The sequence below is a fragment of the Oryzias latipes genome, chromosome 12 (genome assembly GCF_053564925.1).
Source record: "Oryzias latipes strain Hd-rR chromosome 12, Olatipes_Hd-rR_3.1".
Taxonomy (NCBI): Eukaryota; Metazoa; Chordata; class Actinopteri; order Beloniformes; family Adrianichthyidae; genus Oryzias; species Oryzias latipes.
Genome location: NC_136248.1, coordinates 11224700 through 11247420, shown reverse-complemented (window position 1 = coordinate 11247420; position 22721 = coordinate 11224700).

The window sequence follows — 22721 nt, the reverse complement described above, 5'->3', positions numbered from 1 at the left end:
AGCACTAAAAGTGTCAAAAAAGCATTTTGGCTCAAATTTGACTGTTTTAACTTTTGAACTCGAAATGTGATCAAAAGATTGCTCTTTTTCGAACTACAGATGAGATTTTTGCCTTTTGGCTAAAATTTGAACAGTTTTGACTGTCAACTTGAAATGTGACCAAAAAACAGCAGTTTTTTAAACTACATATGAGATCTTTGCATTTTGAGTGCGTTTTGGATTCAAAAATCAATTTGTTACTCAAAAGCACTAAAAGTGTCCAAAAAAGCATTTTTGCTCAAATTCTGACTGTTTTGACTTTTGAACTTGAAATGTGACCAAAAACAACAGCTCTTTTTTGAACTTTAGGTGAGATCTTTGCTTTTTGAGTGCGTTTTGGTTTCAAAAATCATTTTGTCACTCAAAAGCACTAAAACTGTCAAAAAAGCATTTTGGCTCAAATTCTGACTGTTTTGACACTTCAACTTGAAATGTGACCAAAAAACAGCTCTTTTTTGAACTACAGATGAGATTTTTGCCTTTTGGCTAAAATTTGAACAGTTTTGACTGTCAACTTGAAATGTGACCAAAAAACAGCAGTTTTTTAAACTACATATGAGATCTTTGCTTTTTGAATGCGTTTTGGTTTCAAAAATCATTTTGTCACTCAAAAGCACTAAAAGTGTCAAAAAAGCATTTTGGCTCAAATTCTGACTGTTTTGACACTTCAAATTGAAATGCGACCAAAAAACAGCAGTTTTTTAAACTACATATGAGATCTTTGCATTTTGAGTGCGTTTTGGTTTCAAAAATCATTTTGTTACTCAAAAGAACTAAAAGTGTGAAAAAAGCATTCTGGCCCAAATTCTGACTGTTTTGACTTTTGAACTTGAAATGTGACCAAAAAACTGCTCTTTTTTGAACTACAGATGAGATTTTTGCCTTTTGGCTCAAATTCTGACTGTTTTGACTTTTCAACTTGAAATGTGACCAAAAAACAGCAGTTTTTTAAACTACATATGAGATCTTTGCATTTTGAGTGCGTTTTGGTTTCAAAAATCATTTTGTTACCCAAAAGTACTAAAAGTGTCAAAAAAGCATTTTGGCTCAAATTCTGACTGTTTTGACACTTCAACTTGAAATGTGACCAAAAAACAGCAGTTTTTTAAACTACATATGAGATCTTTGCATTTTGAGTGCGTTTTGGTTTCAAAAATCATTTTGTCACTCAAAAGCACTAAAACTGTCAAAAAAGCATTTTGGCTCAAATTCTGACTGTTTTGACACTTCAACTTGAAATGTGACCAAAAACAACAGCTCTTTTTTGAACTTTAGGTGAAATCTTTGCTTTTTGAATGCGTTTTGGTTTCAAAAATCATTTTGTCACTCAAAAGCACTAAAAGTGTCAAAAAAGCATTTTGGCTCAAATTCTGACTGTTTTGACTTTTGAACTTGAAATGTGACCAAAAACAACAGCTCTTTTTTGAACTTTAGGTGAGATCTTTGCTTTTTTAGTGTGTTTTGGTTTCAAAAATCATTTTGTCACTCAAAAGTACTAAAAGTGTCAAAAAAGCATTTTGGCTCAAATTCTGACTGTTTTGACACTTCAAATTGAAATGCGACCAAAAAACAGCAGTTTTTTAAACTACATATGAGATCTTTGCATTTTGAGTGCGTTTTGGTTTCAAAAATCATTTTGTTACTCAAAAGAACTAAAAGTGTGAAAAAAGCATTCTGGCCCAAATTCTGACTGTTTTGACTTTTGAACTTGAAATGTGACCAAAAAACTGCTCTTTTTTGAACTACAGATGAGATTTTTGCCTTTTGGCTCAAATTCTGACTGTTTTGACTTTTCAACTTGAAATGTGACCAAAAAACAGCAGTTTTTTAAACTACATATGAGATCTTTGCATTTTGAGTGCGTTTTGGTTTCAAAAATCATTTTGTTACCCAAAAGTACTAAAAGTGTCAAAAAAGCATTTTGGCTCAAATTCTGACTGTTTTGACACTTCAACTTGAAATGTGACCAAAAAACAGCAGTTTTTTAAACTACATATGAGATCTTTGCATTTTGAGTGCGTTTTGGTTTCAAAAATCATTTTGTTACTCAAAAGCACTAAAAGTGTCAAAAAAGCATTTTGGCTCAAATTCTGACTGTTTTAACTTTTGAACTCGAAATGTGATCAAAAGATTGCTCTTTTTCGAACTACAGATGAGATTTTTGCCTTTTGGCTAAAATTTGAACAGTTTTGACTGTCAACTTGAAATGTGACCAAAAAACAGCAGTTTTTTAAACTACATATGAGATCTTTGCATTTTGAGTGCGTTTTGGATTCAAAAATCATTTTGTCACTCAAAAGCACTAAAACTGTCAAAAAAGCATTTTGGCTCAAATTCTGACTGTTTTGACACTTCAACTTGAAATGTGACCAAAAACAACAGCTCTTTTTTGAACTTTAGGTGAAATCTTTGCTTTTTGAATGCGTTTTGGTTTCAAAAATCATTTTGTCACTCAAAAGCACTAAAAGTGTCAAAAAAGCATTTTGGCTCAAATTCTGACTGTTTTGACTTTTGAACTTGAAATGTGACCAAAAACAACAGCTCTTTTTTGAACTTTAGGTGAGATCTTTGCTTTTTTAGTGTGTTTTGGTTTCAAAAATCATTTTGTCACTCAAAAGTACTAAAAGTGTCAAAAAAGCATTTTGGCTCAAATTCTGACTGTTTTGACACTTCAAATTGAAATGCGACCAAAAAACAGCAGTTTTTTAAACTACATATGAGATCTTTGCATTTTGAGTGCGTTTTGGTTTCAAAAATCATTTTGTTACTCAAAAGAACTAAAAGTGTGAAAAAAGCATTCTGGCCCAAATTCTGACTGTTTTGACTTTTGAACTTGAAATGTGACCAAAAAACTGCTCTTTTTTGAACTACAGATGAGATTTTTGCCTTTTGGCTCAAATTCTGACTGTTTTGACTTTTCAACTTGAAATGTGACCAAAAAACAGCAGTTTTTTAAACTACATATGAGATCTTTGCATTTTGAGTGCGTTTTGGTTTCAAAAATCATTTTGTTACCCAAAAGTACTAAAAGTGTCAAAAAAGCATTTTGGCTCAAATTCTGACTGTTTTGACACTTCAACTTGAAATGTGACCAAAAAACAGCAGTTTTTTAAACTACATATGAGATCTTTGCATTTTGAGTGCGTTTTGGTTTCAAAAATCATTTTGTTACTCAAAAGCACTAAAAGTGTCAAAAAAGCATTTTGGCTCAAATTCTGACTGTTTTAACTTTTGAACTCGAAATGTGATCAAAAGATTGCTCTTTTTCGAACTACAGATGAGATTTTTGCCTTTTGGCTAAAATTTGAACAGTTTTGACTGTCAACTTGAAATGTGACCAAAAAACAGCAGTTTTTTAAACTACATATGAGATCTTTGCATTTTGAGTGCGTTTTGGATTCAAAAATCAATTTGTTACTCAAAAGCACTAAAAGTGTCCAAAAAAGCATTTTGGCTCAAATTCTGACTGTTTTGACTTTTGAACTTGAAATGTGACCAAAAACAACAGCTCTTTTTTGAACTTTAGGTGAGATCTTTGCTTTTTGAGTGCGTTTTGGTTTCAAAAATCATTTTGTCACTCAAAAGCACTAAAACTGTCAAAAAAGCATTTTGGCTCAAATTCTGACTGTTTTGACACTTCAACTTGAAATGTGACCAAAAACAACAGCTCTTTTTTGAACTTTAGGTGAAATCTTTGCTTTTTGAATGCGTTTTGGTTTCAAAAATCATTTTGTCACTCAAAAGCACTAAAAGTGTCAAAAAAGCATTTTGGCTCAAATTCTGACTGTTTTGACTTTTGAACTTGAAATGTGACCAAAAACAACAGCTCTTTTTTGAACTTTAGGTGAGATCTTTGCTTTTTTAGTGTGTTTTGGTTTCAAAAATCATTTTGTCACTCAAAAGTACTAAAAGTGTCAAAAAAGCATTTTGGCTCAAATTCTGACTGTTTTGACACTTCAACTTGAAATGTGACCAAAAAACAGCAGTTTTTTAAACTACATATGAGATCTTTGCATTTTGAGCGCGTTTTGGATTCAAAAAACAATTTGTTACTCAAAAGCACTAAAAGTGTCCAAAAAAGCATTTTTGCTCAAATTCTGACTGTTTTGACTTTTGAACTTGAAATGTGACCAAAAACAACAGCTCTTTTTTGAACTTTAGGTGAGATCTTTGCTTTTTGAGTGCGTTTTGGTTTCAAAAATCATTTTGTCACTCAAAAGCACTAAAACTGTCAAAAAAGCATTTTGGCTCAAATTCTGACTGTTTTGACACTTCAACTTGAAATGTGACCAAAAAACAGCTCTTTTTTGAACTACAGATGAGATTTTTGCCTTTTGGCTAAAATTTGAACAGTTTTGACTGTCAACTTGAAATGTGACCAAAAAACAGCAGTTTTTTAAACTACATATGAGATCTTTCCTTTTTGAATGCGTTTTGGTTTCAAAAATCATTTTGTCACTCAAAAGCACTAAAAGTGTCAAAAAAGCATTTTGGCTCAAATTCTGACTGTTTTGACTTTTGAACTTGAAATGTGACCAAAAACAACAGCTCTTTTTTGAACTTTAGGTGAGATCTTTGCTTTTTTAGTGTGTTTTGGTTTCAAAAATCATTTTGTCACTCAAAAGTACTAAAAGTGTCAAAAAGCATTTTGGCTCAAATTCTGACTGTTTTGACACTTCAACTTGAAATGTGACCAAAAAACAGCAGTTTTTTAAACTACATATGAGATCTTTGCATTTTGAGTGCGTTTTGGTTTCAAAAATCATTTTGTTACTCAAAAGCACTAAAAGTGTGAAAAAAGCATTCTGGCCCAAATTCTGACTGTTTTGACTTTTGAACTTGAAATGTGACCAAAAAACTGCTCTTTTTTGAACTACAGATGAGATTTTTGCCTTTTGGCTCAAATTCTGACTGTTTTGACTTTTCAACTTAAAATGTGAACAACAAAAAGCAGTTTTTTAAACTACATATGAGATCTTTGCATTTTGAGTGCGTTTTGGATTCAAAAAACAATTTGTTACTCAAAAGCACTAAAAGTGTCCAAAAAAGCATTTTTGCTCAAATTCTGACTGTTTTGACTTTTGAACTTGAAATGTGACCAAAAACAACAGCTCTTTTTTGAACTTTAGGTGAGATCTTTGCTTTTTGAGTGCGTTTTGGTTTCAAAAATCATTTTGTCACTCAAAAGCACTAAAACTGTCAAAAAAGCTTTTTCGCTCAAATTCTGACTGTTTTGACACTTCAACTTGAAAATGACCAAAAAACAGCAGTTTTTTAAACTACATATGAGATCTTTGCATTTTGAGTGCGTTTTGGTTTCAAAAATCATTTTGTTACTCAAAAGCACTAAAAGTGTGAAAAAAGCATTCTGGCCCAAATTCTGACTGTTTTGACTTTTGAACTTGAAATGTGACCAAAAAACTGCTCTTTTTTGAACTACAGATGAGATTTTTGCCTTTTGGCTCAAATTCTGACTGTTTTGACTTTTCAACTTAAAATGTGAACAACAAAAAGCAGTTTTTTAAACTACATATGAGATCTTTGCATTTTGAGTGCGTTTTGGATTCAAAAATCAATTTGTTACTCAAAAGCACTAAAAGTGTCCAAAAAAGCATTTTTGCTCAAATTCTGACTGTTTTGACTTTTGAACTTGAAATGTGACCAAAAACAACAGCTCTTTTTTGAACTTTAGGTGAGATCTTTGCTTTTTGAGTGCGTTTTGGTTTCAAAAATCATTTTGTCACTCAAAAGCACTAAAACTGTCAAAAAAGCATTTTGGCTCAAATTCTGACTGTTTTGACACTTCAACTTGAAATGTGACCAAAAAACAGCTCTTTTTTGAACTACAGATGAGATTTTTGCCTTTTGGCTAAAATTTGAACAGTTTTGACTGTCAACTTGAAATGTGACCAAAAAACAGCAGTTTTTTTAAACTACATATGAGATCTTTGCTTTTTGAATGCGTTTTGGTTTCAAAAATCATTTTGTCACTCAAAAGCACTAAAAGTGTCAAAAAAGCATTTTGGCTCAAATTCTGACTGTTTTGACACTTCAAATTGAAATGCGACCAAAAAACAGCAGTTTTTTAAACTACATATGAGATCTTTGCATTTTGAGTGCGTTTTGGTTTCAAAAATCATTTTGTTACTCAAAAGAACTAAAAGTGTGAAAAAAGCATTCTGGCCCAAATTCTGACTGTTTTGACTTTTGAACTTGAAATGTGACCAAAAAACTGCTCTTTTTTGAACTACAGATGAGATTTTTGCCTTTTGGCTCAAATTCTGACTGTTTTGACTTTTCAACTTGAAATGTGACCAAAAAACAGCAGTTTTTTAAACTACATATGAGATCTTTGCATTTTGAGTGCGTTTTGGTTTCAAAAATCATTTTGTTACCCAAAAGTACTAAAAGTGTCAAAAAAGCATTTTGGCTCAAATTCTGACTGTTTTGACACTTCAACTTGAAATGTGACCAAAAAACAGCAGTTTTTTAAACTACATATGAGATCTTTGCATTTTGAGTGCGTTTTGGTTTCAAAAATCATTTTGTTACTCAAAAGCACTAAAAGTGTCAAAAAAGCATTTTGGCTCAAATTCTGACTGTTTTAACTTTTGAACTCGAAATGTGATCAAAAGATTGCTCTTTTTCGAACTACAGATGAGATTTTTGCCTTTTGGCTAAAATTTGAACAGTTTTGACTGTCAACTTGAAATGTGACCAAAAAACAGCAGTTTTTTAAACTACATATGAGATCTTTGCATTTTGAGTGCGTTTTGGATTCAAAAATCAATTTGTTACTCAAAAGCACTAAAAGTGTCCAAAAAAGCATTTTTGCTCAAATTCTGACTGTTTTGACTTTTGAACTTGAAATGTGACCAAAAACAACAGCTCTTTTTTGAACTTTAGGTGAGATCTTTGCTTTTTGAGTGCGTTTTGGTTTCAAAAATCATTTTGTCACTCAAAAGCACTAAAACTGTCAAAAAAGCATTTTGGCTCAAATTCTGACTGTTTTGACACTTCAACTTGAAATGTGACCAAAAACAACAGCTCTTTTTTGAACTTTAGGTGAAATCTTTGCTTTTTGAATGCGTTTTGGTTTCAAAAATCATTTTGTCACTCAAAAGCACTAAAAGTGTCAAAAAAGCATTTTGGCTCAAATTCTGACTGTTTTGACTTTTGAACTTGAAATGTGACCAAAAACAACAGCTCTTTTTTGAACTTTAGGTGAGATCTTTGCTTTTTTAGTGTGTTTTGGTTTCAAAAATCATTTTGTCACTCAAAAGTACTAAAAGTGTCAAAAAAGCATTTTGGCTCAAATTCTGACTGTTTTGACACTTCAACTTGAAATGTGACCAAAAAACAGCAGTTTTTTAAACTACATATGAGATCTTTGCATTTTGAGTGCGTTTTGGATTCAAAAAACAATTTGTTACTCAAAAGCACTAAAAGTGTCCAAAAAAGCATTTTTGCTCAAATTCTGACTGTTTTGACTTTTGAACTTGAAATGTGACCAAAAACAACAGCTCTTTTTTGAACTTTAGGTGAGATCTTTGCTTTTTGAGTGCGTTTTGGTTTCAAAAATCATTTTGTCACTCAAAAGCACTAAAACTGTCAAAAAAGCATTTTGGCTCAAATTCTGACTGTTTTGACACTTCAACTTGAAATGTGACCAAAAAACAGCTCTTTTTTGAACTACAGATGAGATTTTTGCCTTTTGGCTAAAATTTGAACAGTTTTGACTGTCAACTTGAAATGTGACCAAAAAACAGCAGTTTTTTAAACTACATATGAGATCTTTCCTTTTTGAATGCGTTTTGGTTTCAAAAATCATTTTGTCACTCAAAAGCACTAAAAGTGTCAAAAAAGCATTTTGGCTCAAATTCTGACTGTTTTGACTTTTGAACTTGAAATGTGACCAAAAACAACAGCTCTTTTTTGAACTTTAGGTGAGATCTTTGCTTTTTTAGTGTGTTTTGGTTTCAAAAATCATTTTGTCACTCAAAAGTACTAAAAGTGTCAAAAAGCATTTTGGCTCAAATTCTGACTGTTTTGACACTTCAACTTGAAATGTGACCAAAAAACAGCAGTTTTTTAAACTACATATGAGATCTTTGCATTTTGAGTGCGTTTTGGTTTCAAAAATCATTTTGTTACTCAAAAGCACTAAAAGTGTGAAAAAAGCATTCTGGCCCAGATTCTGACTGTTTTGACTTTTGAACTTGAAATGTGACCAAAAAACTGCTCTTTTTTGAACTACAGATGAGATTTTTGCCTTTTGGCTCAAATTCTGACTGTTTTGACTTTTCAACTTAAAATGTGAACAACAAAAAGCAGTTTTTTAAACTACATATGAGATCTTTGCATTTTGAGTGCGTTTTGGATTCAAAAAACAATTTGTTACTCAAAAGCACTAAAAGTGTCCAAAAAAGCATTTTTGCTCAAATTCTGACTGTTTTGACTTTTGAACTTGAAATGTGACCAAAAACAACAGCTCTTTTATGAACTTTAGGTGAGATCTTTGCTTTTTTAGTGCGTTTTGGTTTCAAAAATCATTTTGTCACTCAAAAGCACTAAAACTGTCAAAAAAGCATTTTGGCTCAAATTCTGACTGTTTTGACACTTCAACTTGAAATGTGACCAAAAAACAGCTCTTTTTTGAACTACAGATGAGATTTTTGCCTTTTGGCTAAAATTTGAACAGTTTTGACTGTCAACTTGAAATGTGACCAAAAAACAGCAGTTTTTTAAACTACATATGAGATCTTTGCATTTTGAGTGCGTTTTGGTTTCAAAAATCATTTTGTTACTCAAAAGTACTAAAAGTGTCAAAAAAGCATTTTGGCTCAAATTCTGACTGTTTTGACTTTTGAACTTGAAATGTGACCAAAAACAACAGCTCTTTTTTGAACTTTAGGTGAGATCTTTGCTTTTTGAGTGCGTTTTGGTTTCAAAAATCATTTTGTCACTCAAAAGTACTAAAAGTGTCAAAAAAGCATTTTGGCTCAAATTCTGACTGTTTTGACACTTCAACTTGAAATGTGACCAAAAAACAGCAGTTTTTTAAACTACATATGAGATCTTTGCATTTTGAGTGCGTTTTGGATTCAAAAAACAATTTGTTACTCAAAAGCACTAAAAGTGTCCAAAAAAGCATTTTTGCTCAAATTCTGACTGTTTTGACTTTTGAACTTGAAATGTGACCAAAAACAACAGCTCTTTTTTGAACTTTAGGTGAGATCTTTGCTTTTTGAGTGCGTTTTGGTTTCAAAAATCATTTTGTCACACTAAAACTGTCAAAAAAGCATTTTGGCTCAAATTCTGACTGTTTTGACACTTCAACTTGAAATGTGACCAAAAAACAGCTCTTTTTTGAACTACAGATGAGATTTTTGCCTTTTGGCTAAAATTTGAACAGTTTTGACTGTCAACTTGAAATGTGACCAAAAAACAGCAGTTCTTTAAACTACATATGAGATCTTTCCTTTTTGAATGCGTTTTGGTTTCAAAAATCATTTTGTCACTCAAAAGCACTAAAAGTGTCAAAAAAGCATTTTGGCTCAAATTCTGACTGTTTTGACTTTTGAACTTGAAATGTGACCAAAAAACAGCAGTTTTTTAAACTACATATGAGATCTTTGCATTTTGAGTGCGTTTTGGATTCAAAAAACAATTTGTTACTCAAAAGCACTAAAAGTGTCCAAAAAAGCATTTTTGCTCAAATTCTGACTGTTTTGACTTTTGAACTTGAAATGTGACCAAAAACAACAGCTCTTTTATGAACTTTAGGTGAGATCTTTGCTTTTTTAGTGCGTTTTGGTTTCAAAAATCATTTTGTCACTCAAAAGCACTAAAACTGTCAAAAAAGCATTTTGGCTCAAATTCTGACTGTTTTGACACTTCAACTTGAAATGTGACCAAAAAACAGCTCTTTTTTGAACTACAGATGAGATTTTTGCCTTTTGGCTAAAATTTGAACAGTTTTGACTGTCAACTTGAAATGTGACCAAAAAACAGCAGTTTTTTAAACTACATATGAGATCTTTGCATTTTGAGTGCGTTTTGGTTTCAAAAATCATTTTGTTACTCAAAAGTACTAAAAGTGTCAAAAAAGCATTTTGGCTCAAATTCTGACTGTTTTGACTTTTGAACTTGAAATGTGACCAGAAACAACAGCTCTTTTTTGAACTTTAGGTGAGATCTTTGCTTTTTGAGTGCGTTTTGGTTTCAAAAATCATTTTGTCACTCAAAAGCACTAAAACTGTCAAAAAAGCTTTTTCGCTCAAATTCTGACTGTTTTGACACTTCAACTTGAAATGTGACCAAAAAACAGCAGTTTTTTAAACTACATATGAGATCTTTGCATTTTGAGTGCGTTTTGGTTTCAAAAATCATTTTGTTACTCAAAAGCACTAAAAGTGTGAAAAAAGCATTCTGGCCCAAATTCTGACTGTTTTGACTTTTGAACTTGAAATGTGACCAAAAAACTGCTCTTTTTTGAACTACAGATGAGATTTTTGCCTTTTGGCTCAAATTCTGACTGTTTTGACTTTTCAACTTAAAATGTGAACAAAAAAACAGCAGTTTTTTAAACTACATATGAGATCTTTGCATTTTGAGTGCGTTTTGGATTCAAAAAACAATTTGTTACTCAAAAGCACTAAAAGTGTCCAAAAAAGCATTTTTGCTCAAATTCTGACTGTTTTGACTTTTGAACTTGAAATGTGACCAAAAACAACAGCTCTTTTTTGAACTTTAGGTGAGATCTTTGCTTTTTGAGTGCGTTTTGGTTTCAAAAATCATTTTGTCACTCAAAAGCACTAAAACTGTCAAAAAAGCATTTTGGCTCAAATTCTGACTGTTTTGACACTTCAACTTGAAATGTGACCAAAAAACAGCTCTTTTTTGAACTACAGATGAGATTTTTGCCTTTTGGCTAAAATTTGAACAGTTTTGACTGTCAACTTGAAATGTGACCAAAAAACAGCAGTTTTTTAAACTACATATGAGATCTTTGCTTTTTGAATGCGTTTTGGTTTCAAAAATCATTTTGTCACTCAAAAGCACTAAAAGTGTCAAAAAAGCATTTTGGCTCAAATTCTGACTGTTTTGACACTTCAAATTGAAATGTGACCAAAAAACAGCAGTTTTTTAAACTACATATGAGATCTTTGCATTTTGAGTGCGTTTTGGTTTCAAAAATCATTTTGTTACTCAAAAGCACTAAAAGTGTGAAAAAAGCATTCTGGCCCAAATTCTGACTGTTTTGACTTTTGAACTTGAAATGTGACCAAAAAACTGCTCTTTTTTGAACTACAGATGAGATTTTTGCCTTTTGGCTCAAATTCTGACTGTTTTGACTTTTCAACTTAAAATGTGAACAAAAAAAAGCAGTTTTTTAAACTACATATGAGATCTTTGCTTTTTTAGTGTGTTTTGGTTTCAAAAATCATTTTGTCACTCAAAAGTACTAAAAGTGTCAAAAAAGCATTTTGGCTCAAATTCTGACTGTTTTGACACTTCAACTTGAAATGTGACCAAAAAACAGCAGTTTTTTAAACTACATATGAGATCTTTGCATTTTGAGTGCGTTTTGGTTTCAAAAATCATTTTGTTACCCAAAAGTACTAAAAGTGTCAAAAAAGCATTTTGGCTCAAATTCTGACTGTTTTGACACTTCAACTTGAAATGTGACCAAAAAACAGCAGTTTTTTAAACTACATATGAGATCTTTGCATTTTGAGTGCGTTTTGGTTTCAAAAATCATTTTGTTACTCAAAAGCACTAAAAGTGTCAAAAAAGCATTTTGGCTCAAATTCTGACTGTTTTGACTTTTGAACTCGAAATGTGATCAAAAGATTGCTCTTTTTTGAACTACAGATGAGATTTTTGCCTTTTGGCTAAAATTTGAACAGTTTTGACTGTCAACTTGAAATGTGACCAAAAAACAGCAGTTTTTTAAACTACATATGAGATCTTTGCATTTTGAGTGCGTTTTGGATTCAAAAATCAATTTGTTACTCAAAAGCACTAAAAGTGTCCAAAAAAGCATTTTGGCTCAAATTCTGACTGTTTTGACTTTTGAACTTGAAATGTGACCAAAAACAACAGCTCTTTTTTGAACTTTAGGTGAGATCTTTGCTTTTTTAGTGTGTTTTGGTTTCAAAAATCATTTTGTCACTCAAAAGTACTAAAAGTGTCAAAAAGCATTTTGGCTCAAATTCTGACTGTTTTGACACTTCAACTTGAAATGTGACCAAAAAACAGCAGTTTTTTAAACTACATATGAGATCTTTGCATTTTGAGTGCGTTTTGGTTTCAAAAATCATTTTGTTACTCAAAAGCACTAAAAGTGTGAAAAAAGCATTCTGGCCCAAATTCTGACTGTTTTGACTTTTGAACTTGAAATTTGACCAAAAAACTGCTCTTTTTTGAACTACAGATGAGATTTTTGCCTTTTGGCTCAAATTCTGACTGTTTTGACTTTTCAACTTAAAATGTGAACAACAAAAAGCAGTTTTTTAAACTACATATGAGATCTTTGCATTTTGAGTGCGTTTTGGATTCAAAAAACAATTTGTTACTCAAAAGCACTAAAAGTGTCCAAAAAAGCATTTTTGCTCAAATTCTGACTGTTTTGACTTTTGAACTTGAAATGTGACCAAAAACAACAGCTCTTTTTTGAACTTTAGGTGAGATCTTTGCTTTTTGAGTGCGTTTTGGTTTCAAAAATCATTTTGTCACTCAAAAGCACTAAAACTGTCAAAAAAGCATTTTGGCTCAAATTCTGACTGTTTTGACTTTTGAACTTGAAATGTGACCAAAAAACTGCTCTTTTTTGAACTACAGATGAGATTTTTGCCTTTTGGCTCAAATTCTGACTGTTTTGACTTTTCAACTTGAAATGTGACCAAAAAACAGCAGTTTTTTAAACTACATATGAGATCTTTGCATTTTGAGTGCGTTTTGGTTTCAAAAATCATTTTGTTACCCAAAAGTACTAAAAGTGTCAAAAAAGCATTTTGGCTCAAATTCTGACTGTTTTGACACTTCAACTTGAAATGTGACCAAAAAACAGCAGTTTTTTAAACTACATATGAGATCTTTGCATTTTGAGTGCGTTTTGGTTTCAAAAATCATTTTGTTACTCAAAAGCACTAAAAGTGTCAAAAAAGCATTTTGGCTCAAATTCTGACTGTTTTAACTTTTGAACTCGAAATGTGATCAAAAGATTGCTCTTTTTCGAACTACAGATGAGATTTTTGCCTTTTGGCTAAAATTTGAACAGTTTTGACTGTCAACTTGAAATGTGACCAAAAAACAGCAGTTTTTTAAACTACATATGAGATCTTTGCATTTTGAGTGCGTTTTGGATTCAAAAATCAATTTGTTACTCAAAAGCACTAAAAGTGTCCAAAAAAGCATTTTTGCTCAAATTCTGACTGTTTTGACTTTTGAACTTGAAATGTGACCAAAAACAACAGCTCTTTTTTGAACTTTAGGTGAGATCTTTGCTTTTTGAGTGCGTTTTGGTTTCAAAAATCATTTTGTCACTCAAAAGCACTAAAACTGTCAAAAAAGCATTTTGGCTCAAATTCTGACTGTTTTGACACTTCAACTTGAAATGTGACCAAAAACAACAGCTCTTTTTTGAACTTTAGGTGAAATCTTTGCTTTTTGAATGCGTTTTGGTTTCAAAAATCATTTTGTCACTCAAAAGCACTAAAAGTGTCAAAAAAGCATTTTGGCTCAAATTCTGACTGTTTTGACTTTTGAACTTGAAATGTGACCAAAAACAACAGCTCTTTTTTGAACTTTAGGTGAGATCTTTGCTTTTTTAGTGTGTTTTGGTTTCAAAAATCATTTTGTCACTCAAAAGTACTAAAAGTGTCAAAAAAGCATTTTGGCTCAAATTCTGACTGTTTTGACACTTCAACTTGAAATGTGACCAAAAAACAGCAGTTTTTTAAACTACATATGAGATCTTTGCATTTTGAGTGCGTTTTGGATTCAAAAAACAATTTGTTACTCAAAAGCACTAAAAGTGTCCAAAAAAGCATTTTTGCTCAAATTCTGACTGTTTTGACTTTTGAACTTGAAATGTGACCAAAAACAACAGCTCTTTTTTGAACTTTAGGTGAGATCTTTGCTTTTTGAGTGCGTTTTGGTTTCAAAAATCATTTTGTCACTCAAAAGCACTAAAACTGTCAAAAAAGCATTTTGGCTCAAATTCTGACTGTTTTGACACTTCAACTTGAAATGTGACCAAAAAACAGCTCTTTTTTGAACTACAGATGAGATTTTTGCCTTTTGGCTAAAATTTGAACAGTTTTGACTGTCAACTTGAAATGTGACCAAAAAACAGCAGTTTTTTAAACTACATATGAGATCTTTCCTTTTTGAATGCGTTTTGGTTTCAAAAATCATTTTGTCACTCAAAAGCACTAAAAGTGTCAAAAAAGCATTTTGGCTCAAATTCTGACTGTTTTGACTTTTGAACTTGAAATGTGACCAAAAACAACAGCTCTTTTTTGAACTTTAGGTGAGATCTTTGCTTTTTTAGTGTGTTTTGGTTTCAAAAATCATTTTGTCACTCAAAAGTACTAAAAGTGTCAAAAAGCATTTTGGCTCAAATTCTGACTGTTTTGACACTTCAACTTGAAATGTGACCAAAAAACAGCAGTTTTTTAAACTACATATGAGATCTTTGCATTTTGAGTGCGTTTTGGTTTCAAAAATCATTTTGTTACTCAAAAGCACTAAAAGTGTGAAAAAAGCATTCTGGCCCAAATTCTGACTGTTTTGACTTTTGAACTTGAAATGTGACCAAAAAACTGCTCTTTTTTGAACTACAGATGAGATTTTTGCCTTTTGGCTCAAATTCTGACTGTTTTGACTTTTCAACTTAAAATGTGAACAACAAAAAGCAGTTTTTTAAACTACATATGAGATCTTTGCATTTTGAGTGCGTTTTGGATTCAAGAACAATTTGTTACTCAAAAGCACTAAAAGTGTCCAAAAAAGCATTTTTGCTCAAATTCTGACTGTTTTGACTTTTAAACTTGAAATGTGAGCAAAAACAACAGCTCTTTTATGAACTTTAGGTGAGATCTTTGCTTTTTTAGTGCGTTTTGGTTTCAAAAATCATTTTGTCACTCAAAAGCACTAAAACTGTCAAAAAAGCATTTTGGCTCAAATTCTGACTGTTTTGACACTTCAACTTGAAATGTGACCAAAAAACAGCTCTTTTTTGAACTACAGATGAGATTTTTGCCTTTTGGCTAAAATTTGAACAGTTTTGACTGTCAACTTGAAATGTGACCAAAAAACAGCAGTTTTTTAAACTACATATGAGATCTTTGCATTTTGAGTGCGTTTTGGTTTCAAAAATCATTTTGTTACTCAAAAGTACTAAAAGTGTCAAAAAAGCATTTTGGCTCAAATTCTGACTGTTTTGACTTTTGAACTTGAAATGTGACCAAAAACAACAGCTCTTTTTTGAACTTTAGGTGAGATCTTTGCTTTTTGAGTGCGTTTTGGTTTCAAAAATCATTTTGTCACTCAAAAGCACTAAAACTGTCAAAAAAGCTTTTTCGCTCAAATTCTGACTGTTTTGACACTTCAACTTGAAATGTGACCAAAAAACAGCAGTTTTTTAAACTACATATGAGATCTTTGCATTTTGAGTGCGTTTTGGTTTCAAAAATCATTTTGTTACTCAAAAGCACTAAAAGTGTGAAAAAAGCATTCTGGCCCAAATTCTGACTGTTTTGACTTTTGAACTTGAAATGTGACCAAAAAACTGCTCTTTTTTGAACTAGAGATGAGATTTTTGCCTTTTGGCTCAAATTCTGACTGTTTTGACTTTTCAACTTAAAATGTGAACAAAAAAACAGCAGTTTTTTAAACTACATATGAGATCTTTGCATTTTGAGTGCGTTTTGGATTCAAAAAACAATTTGTTACTCAAAAGCACTAAAAGTGTCCAAAAAAGCATTTTTGCTCAAATTCTGACTGTTTTGACTTTTGAACTTGAAATGTGACCAAAAACAACAGCTCTTTTTTGAACTTTAGGTGAGATCTTTGCTTTTTGAGTGCGTTTTGGTTTCAAAAATCATTTTGTCACTCAAAAGCACTAAAACTGTCAAAAAAGCATTTTGGCTCAAATTCTGACTGTTTTGACACTTCAACTTGAAATGTGACCAAAAAACAGCTCTTTTTTGAACTACAGATGAGATTTTTGCCTTTTGGCTCAAATTTGAACAGTTTTGACTGTCAACTTGAAATGTGACCAAAAAACAGCAGTTTTTTAAACTACATATGAGATCTTTGCATTTTGAGTGCGTTTTGGTTTCAAAAATCATTTTGTTACTCAAAAGTACTAAAAGTGTCAAAAAAGCATTTTGGCTCAAATTCTGACTGTTTTGACTTTTGAACTTGAAATGTGACCAAAAACAACAGCTCTTTTTTGAACTTTAGGTGAGATCTTTGCTTTTTGAGTGCGTTTTGGTTTCAAAAATCATTTTGTCACTCAAAAGCACTAAAACTGTCAAAAAAGCTTTTTCGCTCAAATTCTGACTGTTTTGACACTTCAACTTGAAATGTGACCAAAAAACAGCAGTTTTTTAAACTACATATGAGATCTTTGCATTTTGAGTGCGTTTTGGTTTCAAAAATCATTTTGTTACTCAAAAGCACTAAAAGTGTGAAAAAAGCATTCTGGCCCAAATTCTGACTGTTTTGACTTTTGAACTTGAAATGTGACCAAATAACTGCTCTTTTTTGAACTACAGATGAGATTTTTGCCTTTTGGCTCAAATTCTGACTGTTTTGACTTTTCAACTTAAAATGTGAACAACAAAAAGCAGTTTTTTAAACTACATATGAGATCTTTGCATTTTGAGTGCGTTTTGGATTCAAAAAACAATTTGTTACTCAAAAGCACTAAAAGTGTCCAAAAAAGCATTTTTGCTCAAATTCTGACTGTTTTGACTTTTGAACTTGAAATGTGACCAAAAACAACAGCTCTTTTTTGAACTTTAGGTGAGATCTTTGCTTTTTGAGTGCGTTTTGGTTTCAAAAATCATTTTGTCACTCAAAAGCACTAAAACTGTCAAAAAAGCATTTTGGCTCAAATTCTGACTGTTTTGACTTTTGAACTTGAAATGTGACCAAAAAACTGCTCTTTTTTGAACTACAGATGAGATTTTTGCCTTTTGGCTCAAATTCTGACTGTTTTGACTTTTCAACTTGAAATGTGACCAAAAAACAGCAGTTTTTTAAACTACATATGAGATCTTTGCATTTTGAGTGCGTTTTGGTTTCAAAAATCATTTTGTTACCCAAAAGTACTAAAAGTGTCAAAAAAGCATTTTGGCTCAAATTCTGACTGTTTTGACACTTCAACTTGAAATGTGACCAAAAAACAGCAGTTTTTTAAACTACATATGAGATCTTTGCATTTTGAGTGCGTTTTGGTTTCAAAAATCATTTTGTTACTCAAAAGCACTAAAAGTGTCAAAAAAGCATTTTGGCTCAAATTCTGACTGTTTTAACTTTTGAACTCGAAATGTGATCAAAAGATTGCTCTTTTTCGAACTACAGATGAGATTTTTGCCTTTTGGCTAAAATTTGAACAGTTTTGACTGTCAACTTGAAATGTGACCAAAAAACAGCAGTTTTTTAAACTACATATGAGATCTTTGCATTTTGAGTGCGTTTTGGATTCAAAAATCAATTTGTTACTCAAAAGCACTAAAAGTGTCCAAAAAAGCATTTTTGCTCAAATTCTGACTGTTTTGACTTTTGAACTTGAAATGTGACCAAAAACAACAGCTCTTTTTTGAACTTTAGGTGAGATCTTTGCTTTTTGAGTGCGTTTTGGTTTCAAAAATCATTTTGTCACTCAAAAGCACTAAAACTGTCAAAAAAGCATTTTGGCTCAAATTCTGACTGTTTTGACACTTCAACTTGAAATGTGACCAAAAAACAGCTCTTTTTTGAACTACAGATGAGATTTTTGCCTTTTGGCTAAAATTTGAACAGTTTTGACTGTCAACTTGAAATGTGACCAAAAAACAGCAGTTTTTTAAACTACATATGAGATCTTTGCTTTTTGAATGCGTTTTGGTTTCAAAAATCATTTTGTCACTCAAAAGCACTAAAAGTGTCAAAAAAGCATTTTGGCTCAAATTCTGACTGTTTTGACACTTCAAATTGAAATGCGACCAAAAAACAGCAGTTTTTTAAACTACATATGAGATCTTTGCATTTTGAGTGCGTTTTGGTTTCAAAAATCATTTTGTTACTCAAAAGAACTAAAAGTGTGAAAAAAGCATTCTGGCCCAAATTCTGACTGTTTTGACTTTTGAACTTGAAATGTGACCAAAAAACTGCTCTTTTTTGAACTACAGATGAGATTTTTGCCTTTTGGCTCAAATTCTGACTGTTTTGACTTTTCAACTTGAAATGTGACCAAAAAACAGCAGTTTTTTAAACTACATATGAGATCTTTGCATTTTGAGTGCGTTTTGGTTTCAAAAATCATTTTGTTACCCAAAAGTACTAAAAGTGTCAAAAAAGCATTTTGGCTCAAATTCTGACTGTTTTGACACTTCAACTTGAAATGTGACCAAAAAACAGCAGTTTTTTAAACTACATATGAGATCTTTGCATTTTGAGTGCGTTTTGGTTTCAAAAATCATTTTGTTACTCAAAAGCACTAAAAGTGTCAAAAAAGCATTTTGGCTCAAATTTGACTGTTTTAACTTTTGAACTCGAAATGTGATCAAAAGATTGCTCTTTTTCGAACTACAGATGAGATTTTTGCCTTTTGGCTAAAATTTGAACAGTTTTGACTGTCAACTTGAAATGTGACCAAAAAACAGCAGTTTTTTAAACTACATATGAGATCTTTGCATTTTGAGTGCGTTTTGGATTCAAAAATCAATTTGTTACTCAAAAGCACTAAAAGTGTCCAAAAAAGCATTTTTGCTCAAATTCTGACTGTTTTGACTTTTGAACTTGAAATGTGACCAAAAACAACAGCTCTTTTTTGAACTTTAGGTGAGATCTTTGCTTTTTGAGTGCGTTTTGGTTTCAAAAATCATTTTGTCACTCAAAAGCACTAAAACTGTCAAAAAAGCATTTTGGCTCAAATTCTGACTGTTTTGACACTTCAACTTGAAATGTGACCAAAAAACAGCTCTTTTTTGAACTACAGATGAGATTTTTGCCTTTTGGCTAAAATTTGAACAGTTTTGACTGTCAACTTGAAATGTGACCAAAAAACAGCAGTTTTTTAAACTACATATGAGATCTTTGCTTTTTGAATGCGTTTTGGTTTCAAAAATCATTTTGTCACTCAAAAGCACTAAAAGTGTCAAAAAAGCATTTTGGCTCAAATTCTGACTGTTTTGACACTTCAAATTGAAATGCGACCAAAAAACAGCAGTTTTTTAAACTACATATGAGATCTTTGCATTTTGAGTGCGTTTTGGTTTCAAAAATCATTTTGTTACTCAAAAGAACTAAAAGTGTGAAAAAAGCATTCTGGCCCAAATTCTGACTGTTTTGACTTTTGAACTTGAAATGTGACCAAAAAACTGCTCTTTTTTGAACTACAGATGAGATTTTTGCCTTTTGGCTCAAATTCTGACTGTTTTGACTTTTCAACTTGAAATGTGACCAAAAAACAGCAGTTTTTTAAACTACATATGAGATCTTTGCATTTTGAGTGCGTTTTGGTTTCAAAAATCATTTTGTTACCCAAAAGTACTAAAAGTGTCAAAAAAGCATTTTGGCTCAAATTCTGACTGTTTTGACACTTCAACTTGAAATGTGACCAAAAAACAGCAGTTTTTTAAACTACATATGAGATCTTTGCATTTTGAGTGCGTTTTGGTTTCAAAAATCATTTTGTCACTCAAAAGCACTAAAACTGTCAAAAAAGCATTTTGGCTCAAATTCTGACTGTTTTGACACTTCAACTTGAAATGTGACCAAAAACAACAGCTCTTTTTTGAACTTTAGGTGAAATCTTTGCTTTTTGAATGCGTTTTGGTTTCAAAAATCATTTTGTCACTCAAAAGCACTAAAAGTGTCAAAAAAGCATTTTGGCTCAAATTCTGACTGTTTTGACTTTTGAACTTGAAATGTGACCAAAAACAACAGCTCTTTTTTGAACTTTAGGTGAGATCTTTGCTTTTTTAGTGTGTTTTGGTTTCAAAAATCATTTTGTCACTCAAAAGTACTAAAAGTGTCAAAAAAGCATTTTGGCTCAAATTCTGACTGTTTTGACACTTCAAATTGAAATGCGACCAAAAAACAGCAGTTTTTTAAACTACATATGAGATCTTTGCATTTTGAGTGCGTTTTGGTTTCAAAAATCATTTTGTTACTCAAAAGAACTAAAAGTGTGAAAAAAGCATTCTGGCCCAAATTCTGACTGTTTTGACTTTTGAACTTGAAATGTGACCAAAAAACTGCTCTTTTTTGAACTACAGATGAGATTTTTGCCTTTTGGCTCAAATTCTGACTGTTTTGACTTTTCAACTTGAAATGTGACCAAAAAACAGCAGTTTTTTAAACTACATATGAGATCTTTGCATTTTGAGTGCGTTTTGGTTTCAAAAATCATTTTGTTACCCAAAAGTACTAAAAGTGTCAAAAAAGCATTTTGGCTCAAATTCTGACTGTTTTGACACTTCAACTTGAAATGTGACCAAAAAACAGCAGTTTTTTAAACTACATATGAGATCTTTGCATTTTGAGTGCGTTTTGGTTTCAAAAATCATTTTGTTACTCAAAAGCACTAAAAGTGTCAAAAAAGCATTTTGGCTCAAATTCTGACTGTTTTAACTTTTGAACTCGAAATGTGATCAAAAGATTGCTCTTTTTCGAACTACAGATGAGATTTTTGCCTTTTGGCTAAAATTTGAACAGTTTTGACTGTCAACTTGAAATGTGACCAAAAAACAGCAGTTTTTTAAACTACATATGAGATCTTTGCATTTTGAGTGCGTTTTGGATTCAAAAATCATTTTGTCACTCAAAAGCACTAAAACTGTCAAAAAAGCATTTTGGCTCAAATTCTGACTGTTTTGACACTTCAACTTGAAATGTGACCAAAAACAACAGCTCTTTTTTGAACTTTAGGTGAAATCTTTGCTTTTTGAATGCGTTTTGGTTTCAAAAATCATTTTGTCACTCAAAAGCACTAAAAGTGTCAAAAAAGCATTTTGGCTCAAATTCTGACTGTTTTGACTTTTGAACTTGAAATGTGACCAAAAACAACAGCTCTTTTTTGAACTTTAGGTGAGATCTTTGCTTTTTTAGTGTGTTTTGGTTTCAAAAATCATTTTGTCACTCAAAAGTACTAAAAGTGTCAAAAAAGCATTTTGGCTCAAATTCTGACTGTTTTGACACTTCAAATTGAAATGCGACCAAAAAACAGCAGTTTTTTAAACTACATATGAGATCTTTGCATTTTGAGTGCGTTTTGGTTTCAAAAATCATTTTGTTACTCAAAAGAACTAAAAGTGTGAAAAAAGCATTCTGGCCCAAATTCTGACTGTTTTGACTTTTGAACTTGAAATGTGACCAAAAAATTGCTCTTTTTTGAACTACAGATGAGATTTTTGCCTTTTGGCTCAAATTCTGACTGTTTTGACTTTTCAACTTGAAATGTGACCAAAAAACAGCAGTTTTTTAAACTACATATGAGATCTTTGCATTTTGAGTGCGTTTTGGTTTCAAAAATCATTTTGTTACCCAAAAGTACTAAAAGTGTCAAAAAAGCATTTTGGCTCAAATTCTGACTGTTTTGACACTTCAACTTGAAATGTGACCAAAAAACAGCAGTTTTTTAAACTACATATGAGATCTTTGCATTTTGAGTGCGTTTTGGTTTCAAAAATCATTTTGTTACTCAAAAGCACTAAAAGTGTCAAAAAAGCATTTTGGCTCAAATTCTGACTGTTTTAACTTTTGAACTCGAAATGTGATCAAAAGATTGCTCTTTTTCGAACTACAGATGAGATTTTTGCCTTTTGGCTAAAATTTGAACAGTTTTGACTGTCAACTTGAAATGTGACCAAAAAACAGCAGTTTTTTAAACTACATATGAGATCTTTGCATTTTGAGTGCGTTTTGGATTCAAAAATCAATTTGTTACTCAAAAGCACTAAAAGTGTCCAAAAAAGCATTTTGGCTCAAATTCTGACTGTTTTGACTTTTGAACTTGAAATGTGACCAAAAACAACAGCTCTTTTTTGAACTTTAGGTGAGATCTTTGCTTTTTGAGTGCGTTTTGGTTTCAAAAATCATTTTGTCACTCAAAAGCACTAAAACTGTCAAAAAAGCATTTTGGCTCAAATTCTGACTGTTTTGACACTTCAACTTGAAATGTGACCAAAAACAACAGCTCTTTTTTGAACTTTAGGTGAAATCTTTGCTTTTTGAATGCGTTTTGGTTTCAAAAATCATTTTGTCACTCAAAAGCACTAAAAGTGTCAAAAAAGCATTTTGGCTCAAATTCTGACTGTTTTGACTTTTGAACTTGAAATGTGACCAAAAACAACAGCTCTTTTTTGAACTTTAGGTGAGATCTTTGCTTTTTTAGTGTGTTTTGGTTTCAAAAATCATTTTGTCACTCAAAAGTACTAAAAGTGTCAAAAAAGCATTTT